Source organism: Galeopterus variegatus, unplaced genomic scaffold (assembly GCF_000696425.1).
Source record: "Galeopterus variegatus unplaced genomic scaffold, G_variegatus-3.0.2 Scaffold2357, whole genome shotgun sequence".
Taxonomy (NCBI): Eukaryota; Metazoa; Chordata; class Mammalia; order Dermoptera; family Cynocephalidae; genus Galeopterus; species Galeopterus variegatus.
The window spans coordinates 137,493-146,148 of NW_007728468.1; the positions used below are offsets into that span (position 1 = coordinate 137,493).

General features: G+C 37.9%; 1 protein-coding gene across 1 annotated transcript in view; it reads left to right on the plus strand.

The window, feature by feature from the left end:
• Positions 1-8,656, plus strand: part of SEC31A (SEC31 homolog A (S. cerevisiae)) — an 85,122-nt gene that overhangs the window by 1,650 nt on the left and 74,816 nt on the right. The window contains exons 2-3 of the mRNA XM_008581443.1: positions 2,738-2,822; positions 6,154-6,236. The gene's annotated coding sequence lies outside the window, so the exon portion shown is untranslated. The remainder of the gene's footprint in view (positions 1-2,737; positions 2,823-6,153; positions 6,237-8,656) is intronic.

Consider the following 8,656-nt stretch of genomic DNA (forward strand, 5'->3'; position numbering starts at 1 on the left):
TGGGATCCGAACCCTCGGCGGGAGCGCCGCCGCACTTCCCAAGCGGCGCACTGTAGCAGTGCGCCACCGGGCCAGCCCCCCACAGTCAGTTTTAGAACATTTTCATCATCCCCAAAAGAAACCTCATCCTTATTAGCAGGACTTCTCTATATTCTCCCTCTCCCCATACCTAGCAACCACTAATTTACTTTGTATGGATTTGCTTATTCTGTATACTTACTTTAAATGGAATCATAAGTTAATATGGTCTTTTGTGACTGGATTCTTTCACTTAGCAGAACATTCTCAGAGTTCATAATGTTGTAGCATGTATTGGTACTTAATTTCTTTTTACTACCAAATTGTATTCCATTGTATGGATATACTTAAGTTTTATTTATCCATTCATCAGCTGATAGACATTTGGGTTTCTATCTTTATTTTTTTATTTTTTTGTCTTTTTGTCTTTTTTTGTGACCGGCAACGGATCGCAACCCTCAGTGTCGCGCCCGTACCGGACCGGGACCGGCAACGGGATTGCAACCCTCGGTGTTGCTCCCTCACCTCGCTCAGCCAGTGAGTGGCCGGTCTGTATGTGGGATCCGAACCCTCGGCGGGAGCGCCGCCGCACTTCCCAAGCGGCGCACTGTAGCAGTGCGCCACCGGGCCAGCCCCCCACAGTCAGTTTTAGAACATTTTCATCATCCCCAAAAGAAACCTCATCCTTATTAGCAGGACTTCTCTATATTCTCCCTCTCCCCATACCTAGCAACCACTAATTTACTTTGTATGGATTTGCTTATTCTGTATACTTACTTTAAATGGAATCATAAGTTAATATGGTCTTTTGTGACTGGATTCTTTCACTTAGCAGAACATTCTCAGAGTTCATAATGTTGTAGCATGTATTGGTACTTAATTTCTTTTTACTACCAAATTGTATTCCATTGTATGGATATACTTAAGTTTTATTTATCCATTCATCAGCTGATAGACATTTGGGTTTCTATCTTTATTTTTTTATTTTTTTGTCTTTTTGTCTTTTTTCGTGACCGGCAACGGATCGCAACCCTCAGTGTCGCGCCCGTACCGGACCGGGACCGGCAACGGGATCGCAACCCTCGGTGTTGCCCCCGCTCCTCGCTCACTGGCTGAGCGGCCGGTCTGTATGTGGGATCCGAACCCTTGGCGGGAGTGCTGCCGCGCTTCCCAAGCGGCGCACTGCAGCAGTGCACCACCGGGCCGGCCCATTATTATTATTATTATTATTTTTTGCTATTATGAATAATGCTTCTATGAATATTAGTGGACAAGTTTTTGTGTGGACATATTTACATTTCTATTGAGTATATACCTACTAGTGGAATTTCTGGTCATATGATAACTCTATGATTAACTTCTTAGGAATTGCCAAACTATTTTCCAAAGTGGCTGCACCATTTTACATTCCCACCAGCAGTCAGTGAGAGTTCCAGTTTCTCCACGTTTTTGTGAAGGTGAAGCAGTATCTCATTGTGGTTGCTTTTTTTAAAAGACTTAGAAGTTTGTAGGGAACCTGCTAGAAGATGCTCCTTGAGTTCAGAGACAATGTCGAAGGTGAATTTCAGTCCCTGGCCTATATGTTTCTGTTATAATATATGTATTTCTGAAAAAAACTCATGTTTAGCAAAATTGTGCGTTTGAAAGCAGGAGGGCTATGACACAAATAGGGTTAGGGTAGGCTACTCAAAACATGCAAATTGATATCTATAAGATACAAAACAGTGATTAGTACCTATAAGATAAAAAGCAGTGATTAGTACCTGATAGGAGGGCTATGACACAAATAGGGTTAGGGTAGGCTACTCAAAACATGCAAATTGATAATCTATAAGATACAAAACAGTGATTAGTACCTATAAGATAAAAAGCAGTGATTAGTACCTGAGGAATATTTTTATGCCCTCCAACCCCATTAAAGGAAACTTTAAATGGAGACTGCCATAGGGGCATTAAAAGAGCAAGGCTGGTTGGTGCTGGGACATTCCAGATGGAAGTGGAGCTCTGGACTAATGGGCCTCTGTTAAAACATTGTAGTGTAACCTGCTGAGAGCATGGAGGGGATGGGGATGTACCAGGGAGGGCATTCATTTGTCATTTACTTAAGATAGAGTTGAAAGTACTGCTGCCAGTTACGCATCTGAAGTAAGGGCTGTTTTCTTTCATGCATAATTGAATTCCAACTCTTGTGGCTCTCCTAAGGAGGAAACGATGTAGTTCTCACATTATTTTGACAATATTCCTCTAATTATTAATTGCAAATGAGTTACTGAAAACTGCATTTTACCAGAACAGATTTATTTAAATGTTATAGACTGATTAAATGAAAAAGACCAACTCGCTTTACAGAAGCCATTGCTCTCAATATTCTTAGTGTACTTCTGTCTGGATAGGGAAGTATGTAATCCTTTATAGATGTAACTATTCTTTTTGAGTTGTATTGGTGTATCTTTACATTTGTTTTTAACTTTTATATGCTTTTTTGTTGTTGCTATTGTTTACTTTTGTTTTACTCATGACATTGAGGTTCTCAATTTGATGATTTTCTCTAGTAACTTCATATCCAGTGATTAAACCTTTTCACTGCTGTTCACATAATGAACTGTTGTGATTATTGAATACTTAAATGAGGATATGTAAGCTGCATTAAAGATAGTGTTATTTGCAAAAGATATTGACCATTGCACAGAGTAATTTAAAAGAAAATATCTCTTTTCAGGACTTATACTCAGAGATGTCGGAAAAACATACATGAAAAAGATACATGGGTCTCAGAAGATAATTACTCGAAATATACAGGGAAGGTAGTGTTTCTGTTTTAAATGTGTATTCCAGGAACTATAGCAGTAAAAAATGGATTTATAAAGGCTTTGGTGAAATCTAATTACCTATTTTATCGTATAGAATCTCATTAATTGGCCACTTGAGAAAGAATAACAACAGCTAATGCTTATTGACCAGTTACTACAATACTAAGCTTTTTAGTGTATATGTAGAGATAGTTGGTTTTCTTACACGATATTTATTTCTCACAGTCACTCTATGAAAGCAGATACAAACTTTTTGCTTTCTAGGATTGGTATCTTTTCTTTTTCTTTTTTCTCCCACATGACCAAGTGTTCCCCTTTATTATGGTTCACTCAGTTACCACAGACACATTAGCTCAGGCAGGTCAACTGCCACCTAGGGCATGCTCTGTGTCTCCCAGGAAGGAGGAGGTAGTGGGCACCAGGAAAATTTAAAAGCAGTTCATTGGCTGGCCACAGACCTGAGGATCCCCAGAACTGGCCTGGGCCGTCCTCTACCCCACTTCCAAGCCAGATCAGCCAGCAGAGATGAATCTGTGCCCGCCCCCATTTTTCATACTGGTTCTCTCCCCAGGAAGGTGCATAGTAGCCTGGGGATGCAGCATCCCAGGGCCTGAACAAGCTGGGCCATATACAGGTAACAGGCTTTCCTAAGGGCAGAGCCATATAGGTCTGAGCCAGGAAAGAGGAAAGGTAGGTAGGACAGGAAATCAATTGGAGGTGGCACCCAACATGTCATGGGTGCTAGGCTGGCAGCTGGACCACAGGCCTCCTAGAGCTACCAGAGAAAGTAAGGGAACAGGAGCCAAAGGTCTGGGGGAGAGGGGAGAAATGGAAGGGCCTAGACCTAGGGTCTCTTTTCAGGTAGCAGGGGCTGTGGTAACTGCTCTCCAGAGAGATAATGGTAGAGAGCTAATTATACTTTGTGGCCCAAGGCTAAGGGACCATTAGGAAGGGAACTTTCCAGAGGCCCCTGGCTCCCAGGGAAATGAAGTACTGGTAGGGCCGGCCCGTGGCTCACTTGGGGGAGTGTGGTGCTGATAACATCAAGGCTATGGGTTAGGATCCCTATATAAGGATGGCCGGTTAGCTCACTTGGGAGAGCATGGTGCTGACAACACCAAGTCAAGCGTTGAGATCCCCTTACCAGTCATCTTTAGAAAAATTTTAAAAAGTCAAGGTGGACTAGAAGCCCACTTGTTGGATTCCAAACTGGAGCCATCCCAGATTGGCCAAGTGGGGTTTGGTTTTCAGTAGAACTGGTATCTTGTTGAGCACATACTCTTTTGTCATTCTTGGCTAATTCTACTACAATCTTCCATTCGTTTTCCTGCTATAACTGACTTACATTCTTCCAAATTTTCTCTTTTTTTGGCAGCCAGCTGGTACAGGGATTGAAGCCTGGACTGTGGTGTTATCAACACCATGCTCTAACCAACTGAGCTAACTGGCCAGCTGCTCTTACTGAATTTTCATCCTTTGAGTTCTCACTTTTTTGTTTCAGAAAGCCTTGGGTTTTGAAATTATTGTGACCAAATTTAAAAAGACAGTCCTAAATCTTTAGTTAATTCATAAGTTCTGCATTTGACTTTTTTGGTATGGATATGCATTGTGATCCTCTGTAGCAGTAGTTTAAAAGAAGAAACATCTCAATTTCTGTGAGTCAGAAATCTGAAACTAGGGCTGGGTGGTTCTGGCTCAGGGTGGTCTTATAAGGTTATAATCATCTGAAGACTTGGGAGGATTAGCTTTCAAACTCTCACATGGCAAGTCTTAGTTCCTTGCTGGCTGTTGTCTGAAGACTTTATTTCTTCTTTGCATGTGAACCTCTCTTTCCATGTGAAACATAGCAGCTAGCTTCCCAAACTAAAATGAATGATCCAAGAGAAAAAGGCCAAGATAGAAGTTTGCTTTTTAAAAACTTAGTCCGGGAAGGATATATCATGACTTATGCTGTATTCTGTTCACAGAGACCAATCCTAGTACAGTGTAGGAGGGGACTATATAAGGGTGTGAATACCAGGAGGTGGGGGATCATTGGGAACTGTCTTGGAGGCTGGCTACCACACTTTAATTAAGTACTTTTTAGTTTTTAATTGTATTTATTGCATAAAGGGATTTGTTATTTGACTGTCAAGTAAATTAGAAGTATGAAAGCATATATATCCAAATAAGTGCTCCTTTTCTAAGGTGCATGATTTTCTTCTTGTCCATATACATATAAACTACTGAAGTGATGCTGTGTTCCTTTCGTAAATTTTCTAGAGAATTTATAAGAAAAATCACTTACAGTCAGAATACTCTACCTTGATCGCATGTCTTTTTCTTGGACCCTTTTCTCCTCTCCTAAACTGGTTAGAACTTGACTATAGCTAGAAACTGGGTATCCCTACTCCTAGCATTTTGCTTGGAGTGATGCTAACTTGAAAAGTTGTGCTTTCTGCTTAGAATTTTTCAAGGAGTGTAGTCCAATTACTTATATGCAGTTATACAAATATTTGCCATAGGATAAGGGTACAGATATCCTCATAGAAGCAGTTTGACCTTTTTCCCCAAAGCTTGATTTTTATCCATTATATGAGTATACTTTACTAAAAACTTGCTTCTCCTTTCTGCTGCCTTTTCCCCCTTTATTCTGCTTCTGCCCCTCTTCATGAGCAAAATACAGACCTAATCAAGCAATCAGAATGTTCCTAGTTGGTAAAATACTAATTAGTGCCTAAGATTTGTAATCTTTTGAGTCTTCTTTTCCTTTCATCACTGTTCAAAAGTTCTTTGTTAGCAGAAACAACCTTTCTCCTTTTCCTTTAATGTGTTAGTGCTTCTTCTGATAGTTGGAAACCTTGGCAACTCTCAATAATAACAAAAGCGGTACATATAAAGCAAAGCATAAACCGTTTTAGAATATATTAAGGGATAGTTACCCTTTCCTAACTTCAGGCTTGAGCTGAGAAAACACCACCTCCAGGTTAGCATGAGATAATCAGTACAAAGTAGATATAATGAATACTGTACTTGAAATAATCTTCTGAGTTTTTTCCCAGTCATAGTAAAATTAGATATGTTACCTGTTAAAGAATTAAAAGTTATAAAGATATGCATTTGTTAAGTATATTTTTAAAAGGCTAAGCAATGAAAACCTTATGAGTAGAGAGCTTAAGTTCAAAATAAGAATGTACGAATGTCCAATGATTAAACTTTTTCCACTGCTGTTCACATCATGATTTGTCATGATTAATGTATGTGGATGAGGACATGTTAAAAAAATCATGAGGTTTATATATATGATGTGGTTTTTATATACTGATTTGCCTGTTTTTCCTTTTAGGAATAAAATTGAAGGTTGTTTTTCTTAGAGAACATCATTTGTCAGATTTATTTGAACAAGAATTTGAAGATTTATATAATAAGGTAAGGGGTTTATAAATTTGTTTTAATAAAAAAACATAGAAAAGGTCAGATCTGAGCAAAAAATTGACATTTATTTGAGCATAATGTGAATATTGTGGTCTGAATTAAAATTGTTTTTCCTTATTTTTTCAGCTTTCAAAGATATAATATGATATCAAAGATAATATAATTGTCTAGATTAATAGATTTGATTCAGGAAAGGCAATGGAGGGTGCTTGGGACTTTTAATTTATTAGTCATCCTTTCTTAGAAATAATGATGTAATCCTTTTAGTCCTTGAAATTCTTAGGGATCATGTTTCAAGGCTTAAATTTGCTAAACTGTTAGATATCCTATAAATGACTTAGATATGCCGATGTATGACCATCCTGTAACTTAAAGTTTTGTTCAAGAACAGTAGATAGGAAGCTGAAAATCTCAACTCTAATAATAGTTCTGTCATTAATTAGGCATGTTATTGTGGACAATTCTCAAATCTGAGGAATGTGTATATACCCTGTATAAAGGGGAAAAATTCTTGTGATTACTCAAGTTGACTTAAGTTAAATTTCTATTTCTTAAATTTATACAAACATAAAAGTTGATATAAACTTTGTTTATAGCTCTTAATGAAAAGATTTATGAAGTAAATGCATTCAAAAACAAAACAAACATTAATGGAATGGATGTTGCTGTTTTGCTGAAATGTAAACATGATACTGGCTGCTATGGAAAAAGTTGCATACACATACCATCTTGTGCCTTGTGATGGTTGCTTTGTCCAGAACTTTACTCTTTGCAGACCTCAAGATTATTGTAATGAGGGGAGGAGAGCTAAATTCTCAAATGAATGTCTTTGAACTGTCTTTAAATCCTAATTTTAGGAATTCTGCACTAAATTATCTCTAAACATTCTTCTAGCTCCGGTGAGTAATTCAGAGTCTTGAAATTAACATTCTTTGAGAAAAACTTCAGTTTTTATTTAATCTAGGACTAGGTTAGTAGTTAACTAAATTGGATTAAAAGTTGGTTATTTTGTGAACTAATAAAAGAGTTTTTCTTTTTAGATACAGGTTGTCCTTTCTTTGCACAATTCCAACATGCATGAGTATCAGTTATCACAGTTTAAATACTATCAGTCCCTAACAATATGGTTAAAATTTCAGTTACCACAGTACTGAAATTAGTTGCATAACTTTGCTGCTAGCTCCTTAGTCCACAGATCATTATGCAAATAAAAGATGTGCATCATGATCAATGGCCAATCACATCACTTCTTTCAAAGTCTGTTGGTCACTGAGCATCTTTGTTATTCAGTCCACACAAAGATAGCAAAACACAAAGTACATAGTGTGTTGTCTCCTTGTCGCCCAGAGATTAAACTCATGTGACAGTGTACAAAAATGGGTAGTCAAAATTGGTCAACATAGGTGACGGGAATGAAGAATCAAAAAGTGACGATGCTAGAAGTGAAATTGGATGTGATTAGAAGATGTGAAAGTATGACAGAAAAGCAATGATAGGTTGAGACCTAGGCTGGCATGAAACTACATGTTGAAAAAGTGTAATGAATATAAAAAACAAGGTTAAGGTGCTTTGGCATCTTTTAGTTTAAATTGCACTAGGAACAGACTGCTGCTTATGGTTGAAATGGAGTGTTTACTTCTGCTTTCAAGAAGACTAATCAAAAACAAATCTCAATCAGTTTGGCCACCATTCAAGCCAAAGTATTCATGTTAGTTGCTATGTTGAAAGAAAATGGTGATTACAAGGAGACTGAAAGAGAACCAGTAAAGGCTGGTTTCATGAATTCAGAAGTTGGCATGAATTGATTAATGCTAAGATATTTGGTGACGCTTGCAAGCTCATATAAGGATGCTACTGTGAAATTTGTGCACAGTTTGCAAGAATTATCAGCTTTAATTATAACTACTTGCTTTGCACAGTAGTGCTATACTACCATGCAAAAAGCTTTGCGGATTTGGATGGAATGTTACAGAAGATATAGCAGACTATGGGAATGTTGTCACTGCTGCAGTTACAGAGGCAGTTCTAAATATGCAGCCAGAGGACCTTAGTGAAGGCAAATCTATAGGCATAATTGAGGAAAGTGGTTATAATGTAAAGGATGAACATGTTTCAGAGGAAGTAATGCCAACAAAAAGCTCACATTAAAGGAACTCTAAGAGATATTTCATGACATTGAAAGTGCAAAGGATAAAATTTTGGAAGCTGATCCAAATTTAGGAGTATGGCAGCCAAGACATAGAAAGGATGCTGTCTCCATTTCATAAGTTATTTATAAAGAAATAAAACCATAATTTTCAATGTTTTAAGTCACAGTGCACTAAATACTAGCTTTACATTATTATTATTATTATTTTTTTGTCTTTTTGTCTTTTTCCGTGCCCGGCAACGGATCGCAACCCTCAGTGTTGCCC